We start from the raw sequence: 8,058 nt of genomic DNA, 5'->3' as shown, positions 1-8,058 counted from the left end.
GCTCCGCCACGACGGCAAGCGCTACGTCACAGAGGGAGAAGTGAAGAACATAAGATATCAGCGACCTCTCTTTGATCACCTCCTCAACAAGTATGTGAGTCAGTACGACCAACGCCGGCGATACAACGACGATGATGAAGAAGATCGTCTGGCTAGGGACGACAGGAGACGTCGTCGGCGTGATCACGACGAGGAGCGATACGAGCGCCACGCCAAGGAAAAGTCGAGGGAGCAAGACGACGTGGATAGGCACTGGGACTGCCCCTTCTTCGGACACTCGCCGGGATTCGGGAATGAGCCGATTGCCTACAATCGGCAACCGCCCGAATGCAAACGAGAGGAAGAAGGATGCAGGCTAACGTGTCCGTGTTCAAACGTCTAGGGCCTCTCCCGCCTCGGAACAAGCATGCCGAGTCCGCTCGGGTGGAAGATCTCGAGGAACTAGAGGACGATGATGAAGAAGACAAGTATCATCGGCCAAGATGGTGCCCTGATGGGCTCAGCCGTTCCCAGAAGCGAAGGGTTCAGCGTCTACGTGGATTGGAAGAAGCTGAAAGGTTATACCTGCACACGTTGAGGAAGGCACGGCCTGGTCTGGCCGCCAAAATTCAGCGAACCCTGGACGAAGAAGGTCGGCCACAAAGAAAAGAGTGGCGCCCCAGACAAAGGAAAGCCGATGATGAGACATCGGCTGGCACAAACATGGTGCTCATCCTCCCAACGGAGTTTACTGCTCGAGGATTAAACGATGCATTCAAGGTGGACGATGGCGAGCGCATCGACATGACAGAGGATGAAGTTAGGCTGGACGTATCCACTGGCCTAACCATGTAGCTGGAGCAAATCAATGAGAAAACGTGGCGAGGCTGATCCTTGTGACCGGCCCCAAAAATTTATGGAGGGACATTACGAAACCTTCATCAAGCAAGCAACGTGGAGGCCGATTCCAGCAATCGGCCAAAATTATCCTCATCATACATTCTGCCTGGGTTCAGCATTTGATTCAACAGGGAATACCTGAAGAGCCGATACCATCAAGTCCCTTGAAAGAATCGGCTCGGGGGGGCACCCAGGTGGATAAAACACGAGGATATGTAGTAGGAGTATCCAGGTGGATAAAACACGAGGATATGTAGTAGGAGTATCTTTCACATGCCCAGCAGCCCAAGATATTCTTTGATGATGGGTATTGAAGTATGGGGGCCGATACATAAATCGGCCGTAAAAATTCAAAATATTTTAAGCACAGCTGATGCAGCAGACATCGACTTAAGGATATAAAGCCGATGCATGGCCATCAACTCAGGAGGTATAACTGTCATAATCAGAGGGGCAATGGAGCAGGAAGTGGGCCACGAAGAGAGACTCTAATGGAAGAACTCCTCAATGGAGTGGTTTAATGGCTCAGGTCCTCTCCTCAAGAACCCCCGGATTCTTTTTGCGAGTATTCGAGTCCGCAGTTTCAGCTGTGGCAAGTTTGCATCAGATCCACCGAAGGAAAGGAGCCGATCTGACCTGCAAAGACGAGGAAGTGGACTGAAGAAGCTCGGGGGGCAGCTCACCCTGAAGGTTCTCTGCTCTGGGAAGCCGATTTTGTCGAAATCGGCTGGCTCTGCGTTATGATTTGAGGCCAATGGCGGCACATTGGGCTGACTCACTACCTTTCCCGCCTTGACTGAGGCTCGGGGGGCAGCTTGCCCTGAAGGACCCTTTGCTATAAGGAGCCGATTTTTGTTGAAATCGGTTGGTTTTACATCTCAGCTTGAGTTAGCAATGGTCTCAGAGAGCCCCTGAAAGCGAAGGGGATTTGGAAGAGAAGGGTCTGGCAGGAAAATGTCTGGAAACCTGAGGTTAATGATGAGGCCAGGCATTTATTTCAGGGGTTTTTACCGTTGAATCCAACATTACGCTCAGTGACTGCGGATTGGACCTGTTCGGTTGGAAGTTTAGGGATCTGAATTTGAGCAAGGTTCGCAGATTACCGATGTGTTGCCATCGGCTTATTGAGCGGTGATCAAATTAACAATCGGCCAAATCGGTATGAAAAGAAATCGGCGAAATCAAGTTAAGGGAAATTCTTCATTAATATTAGGATTTCTTACAATGAAGAGCCGACTGCTCAAAGAAGAAAGGAAGAACAAAAGAAGAGCCGATTGCTCAAAGGACTACTAATCCTACATAACTACTCCTCGCTAGCATCGTCGTCGGCGTCGCCATCGGCGCTACTGCCGGAGAATTCCTCGCCGCTGCTGCCCCAGCCGTCGGCCGGAGCTTCCTCCTCCTCGTCATCATCATCATCCTCGCTGTCCGCCCAAGTGCGGAAGCGCTTCGTCGGTGGGTACCCCGCGGAAGAGGAGGAATCATCTTCCTCCTCCTCCTCTTCTCCTTCCTCGTCGTCATCGTCGTCCTCGCTGTCCGCCCACATGCGGGAGCGTTTCTTCGGCGGGAGCCTGGTGGAGGGGGAGGCCTTGGTCTTCTCTACTTCTCCTTCTTTCTTCTCCTTGTCAGAGGAGATGGGGTTCGCCCCGGAGTGGAGGTCGTCCTCTTTCTTGTTCTTCGGCGACGGTTGGAGGGGGAGGCCTGAGGGGGAAGAGGAAGAGGAAGACATTGCTACAGGGGGAGAGGGTTTTTTAGCGCTGGTGCACAGAACAGAGCAAGGGGATGGAGTGGTGAACCGTTTAGCACAGATAAATAAAGGGAGTGTAGTGGAGATTTAATGCCATGACGGTTCTCGGGGACGTTATGCCGAAATTATCAATTCGTGCAGAGAAGCCCAGGAGGCGAGGCGGAATGATGGAAGATTCTGCGGCAGCTCTGCTCTGCCACGACATGACCCGACGAAAGAAAAGCGTAATGATTTTGGAAATGTCATTTCCAAAACCAGGGGGGCATGTGTTATCACCAGAATTGGACCGAGTCAGAGGTGGGCCGCGATCAAGATGGACTTGAATAATATATATAGAAGAAATACGTGAATCGGCCTTACATGCAAAGTTTGGGCTAGTTTGCCCTTGTATCTGTAACATATTAGATTACGTGTCGGTTAGGAGTTGGAGTTCTACCCGTGCACGGTTAGGTGCACGCCTGAATTAGAAAGTCCCTTGGACTATAAATATGTATCTAGGGTTTATGGAATAAGACAACAACCAACGTTCAACACAATCAATCTCGGCGCATCGCCAACTCCTTCGTCTCGAGGGTTTCTCCCGGTAAGCACCATGCTGCCTAGATCGCATCTTGCGATCTAGGCAGCACAAGCTTATCACGTTGTTCATGCGTTGCTCGTGCTGAAGCCTTTTTGATGGCGAGCAACGTAGTTATCTTAGATGTGTTAGGGTTAGCATTGTTCTTCGTATCATATGCTGTCGTAGTGCAACCCTTATACATCTAGCCGCCCTTACACCTATCTTAGGTGTAGGGGCGGTACCCCGCTTGATCATTGTTTAGTAGATCCGATCCGTTACGGTTGCTCCTTGTTCTGCAAGGATTAGTTTAATATCCGCAATAGTTAGGCCCTACAAAGGGTTGGAGGATCCAGCGGCGTGTAGGGTGGAGTTTGCTAGCCCTAGACAGGATGTTCCGGGGATCAACCTCGTGTTGGTTTTTAGGCCCTGTCTAGGATCGGCTTACGGTCACCGTACGCGAGCGCGAGGCCCAATCGTGAGTAGGATGATCCGATTATGCGGTGAAAACCCTAAATCGTTGTAGATCGCATTAGCTTTATTCTTGATCAAGCAGGACCACCATATATTCGTACACCTCGTACGAATCATGGGTGGATCGGCTCTTTGAGCCGATTCACAGGATAACCTGAGAGCGGATCGAGGCTCGTATTTAACGTTTACGTGTATGCCATGCAGGAAATTAAGCGAGGCATCATCCAACACCTTCCTGACCAGGTATAGGTCAGGTGGCACGCCCTTGCGACAGCATCGGACGTGTGACCAGAAGGCTTTGCGGGCCGTCGCTCTGAGGGACTGGGGCCAACCGCAACAGCTTCATCACATCCTTTTGACGGCAGAGATCATCGTCATCTGCAAGTCAGACGTTGTCAAGCACATGTTGTCGGCCCCTGTTTTGAAAGGCCGGCTTGGTAAGTGGATGTTTGCGTTGACGGAGTTCGATCTTTGGTATCGGCCGCGAAAGCGGTCAAGGGACAAGCGTTGGCCGATCTTATAGCTGAACGGATTAATACTAATATAGCGGCACTATCTGTACGTGCATGGGCTATGTTCTTCGATGGATCGGCTTGTGACGATGGTTGTGGCATCGGCATTCTGCTCGTGTCGCCTCGGGGGCAACATATTCTTTCGCCATCAGGCTATCTGCCCCTTGCACCAACAATGTTGCTGAGTATGAAGCAGTGCGCAAGGGAATGGAGTTGCTTTTGGAAGCCGGGGCAGAGGCAGTGGAGCTTTTTGGAGATTCGAAGTTGGTGATCTCTCAACTCACGGACGAATACAAGTGCGAGAGTGAGTCACTTTTTCCATATTGGGTGGAATGTCGTGAGCTGATGACACATTTTCGGTACATCAATTTCAATTGGGTCCCAAGGTCTCAGAATACCGACGCCAATGATCTCGCTCAGATGGCGTCAGGATACAAGGACATACCCGACGGGTCAGAAGTTCAGGTGCAGTTCCTGGAACAGGATGATTGGAGAACCGATATCTTCAATTATTTGAAGGATTCGGCTCGGGGGGCACCCAAAAGGATAAGATACAAGGCTATGAAATATGTCCTTATAGGAGATGACATGTTCTACAGGACGTTGGAAGGGTTACTACTCAAATGCCTGGGACCAACTGAGTCTAATCGGCTCTTGCATGAGGTGCATGAAGGCGCCTGTGGAACTCACCAATCGGCCCATAAGATGAAGTGGTTAATTAGGCGATCATGGTTTTATTGGCCTACCATGCTGGAAGACTGCTTCAATTACTACAAGGGATGCCAAGCGTGTCAAATGTTCGGAAAAATCCAGATGGTACCCGCATCAGCGATGAACCCCATCATCAAACCTTGGCCATTTCGGGGTTGGAGCATGGATATGATCGGCAAAATACATCCTCCGTCAAGCAAGAACCACGAGTGGATTCTGGCCATTACAGATTATTTCACCAAATGGGTGGAGGCCGTTCCCATGAAGAAAGTAAAATCGGAAGATGTTATCCAATTTGTCAAAGAACATGTCATTCATAGGTTCGGGATTCCCCAAACCATTACGACCGATGGAGGTTCGGTTTTTGTCTCTAAAGAATTCCGAAAGTTCTGCAATGACATGGGGATTAAGCTAATTCGATCATCTCCATACTACGCTCAAGCCAACGGGCAAGCCGAAGCATCCAATCAAAGCCTGATCAAGCTGATTAAGAGGAAGATTGAGGAGAACCCCAGGGTGTGGCATGAGACGTTGTCAGAAGCTTTGTGGGCCTATCGCATGTCATGCCATGGAGCTATAAAGACTTCGCCGTACCAGCTTGTCTATGGGCAGGAGGCCGTATTACCTTGGGAAATTACGGCTGGATCGAGACGTGTCACGTTTCAGAATGACCTGACACCTGAGGAATATGCAACCCTGATGAGTGACACTATTGAGGATGCAACGGAACTTAGACTTTGGTCGTTAGAGAAGATTAAAGAGAACAAAGCTAGGGTAGCTCGGGCATACAATAAGAAGGTGAGACCAAAGGAGTTTCAAGTTGGTGATTTAGTGTGGGAAGCCGTGTTGCCACTAGGAACCAGGGATAAAGCATACGGCAAATGGTCTCCTAATTGGAACGGTCCTTACAAAGTCATCCAGGTTCTGAAGGGCAATGCCTACATGCTTGAACAGTTGGATGGTGTGAAGTTCCCAGTGGCCGTCAATGGCCAACATCTCAAGAAGTATTTCCCAAGCATGTGGGAGGATGGGCAGTGAGATATGGAGGCCGATTCTAAATCGGCCAGTAAAAAAAAAATCACAGCCGATGCGCAGACATCGACTTGAGAAACATGTGGAGACAATAGTATGCGTACAGCCGATGCACGGGTATCGACTTCAGAATAATAAAAGCCGATGCATTGCCATCGACTCTAGAGGTGCAAGCTCAATTAAGCAGGTTAATAGATTGGTTCAAACCAGAAATCATGATATTTGGGATGAGTCTCCTAGTGGTTGCTGAGGAGTTCAATCTGCACGTTTAAGATTGGAGGATGGTTTGGACATGAGCTAGACCTGTTGGACCGTGTGATTAGGCAATGGCTTGACCTCAAATTGCGTTTATAGTACAAGCCGATGCCCTGCCTTCGGCTCTCTGTACAGCGACTTCGTTCGACGATCGGCAAAGTTGACAAGAAAGCAAGGTTAATTGGGGAATATTCTCTTCATTAATAGTGGGATTTCTTACAAAGAAAGAGCCGATTGCTCGGGGAAGAAAGAACAAAAGCCGACTACTACTACTAGTCCCTAATCTAAGGGCCGGTGCTGCCCTCGTCGTCGTCGCTGCCACCGGCGCAGCTGCTGATAGGCTCCTCATCGCTGCTCCCGTAGCCTTCTACGGGAGCCTCGTCTTCCTCATCGTCGTCATCGCTGTCGTCGTCCCACCAGGCGCGGAGGCGCTTCGCCGGTGGGTAACCTTCGAGGGAGTCGTCGTCGTCGTCCTCCTTCGCCTCTTCCTCGGAAGAGGTGAATCGTCCCAGGAGAAGCGGTTGTCCTCGCTCTCCACCTCCTCCTCCCCGTCGACGAGGAATTGAAGGTCGCCCTCTCCGTCAGTCAAGGATTTGTCATCCTCGGACCAGATGGAGGAATCATGTTCCTCCTTGTCCCACGTCGTTGGGGCGAGGATGTCGTGCGCCGCCAATGAGCCCCACTCCGGCGTCGGCTCACGGAAGGGAGATGATACATAGGAGAGGTTTGAGGAGGCAGAAGAGGAGGAAGAGGAAGAAGACATGGCCACGGAGGAATGGGGGTTTTTTGCCGATGGCTAGTACGGAGCAGGAGGGTGAAGGGGCGAACTGCTCGATACGGTTAAATAATGGGATATTGGGGAGAGTTAATGCTACAACAGTTTCCGAGGAAATGGTGCCAAAGAATTGTCGAATTGCGCATAGAAGTCAAGAAGGCAAGACATCATGATAAAGGATACTGCAGCGGTTCTGCTCTGCCACAACATGACCCGACGAAGGAAAAACAGAGTGATTTTGGAATTGTCATTTCCAAAACCAGGGGGGCATGTGTTATCACCAGAATTTGACCGGATCAGAGGTGGGCCGCGATGGAAGATGGGCTTGAAGATATACATGGAAGAAGTACATGAATCGGCCTTATGTACCAAGTTTGGCTAGTTTGCCCGTGTATCTGTAATATAGTAGGATACGTGTCGATTAGACAGAGTTTGGGCTCGTGCCCGGTTGGGATTATTCCCACGTTAGAAAGTTAGAAAGTCTACGGACTATAAATATGTATCTAGGGTTTATGAAATAAACAACAACCACGTTCACCACAAACCAATCTAGGCGCATCGCCAACTCCCCCGTCTCGAGCGTTTCTTCCGGGTAAGCACCATGCTGCCTAGATCGCATCTTGCGATCTAGGCAGCACACGTTTATTCGTCCTTCATGCGTTGCTCGTGCTGAAGCCTTTTTGATGGCGAGCAACGTAGTTATCATAGATGTTTTAGGGTTAGCATTGTTCTTCGTATCACATGCTATCGTCGTGCAGCCCTTAGACATCTAGCCGCCCTTACACCTATCTTGGGTGTAGGGGCGGCACCCCGCTTGATCATTATCTAGTAGATCCGATCCGTTATGATTGCTCCTTGTTCCTCAAGGATTAGTTTAATATCTGCATTGTTAGGCCTTACAAACGGGTCGAAGGATCCAGTGGCGCGTAGGGTGTAGTTTGCTAGCCCTAGACAGGATATTCCGAGGATCAACTTCATGTTGGTTTTTAGGCCTCGTCTAGGGTCGGTTTACGATCACCGTGCGTGGCCGCCAGGCTCGATCACGAGTAGGATGTTCCGATTATCCGGTGAAAACCCTAAATCGTAGTAGGTCGCTTTAGCTTTATCTTGATCAAGC

This window comes from Lolium rigidum, chromosome 5, assembly GCF_022539505.1.
Source record: "Lolium rigidum isolate FL_2022 chromosome 5, APGP_CSIRO_Lrig_0.1, whole genome shotgun sequence".
In the NCBI taxonomy this organism is placed as follows: Eukaryota; Viridiplantae; Streptophyta; class Magnoliopsida; order Poales; family Poaceae; genus Lolium; species Lolium rigidum.
The sequence above is the reverse complement of the archived record's forward strand: the minus strand, read 5'-3'. Positions refer to the sequence as shown.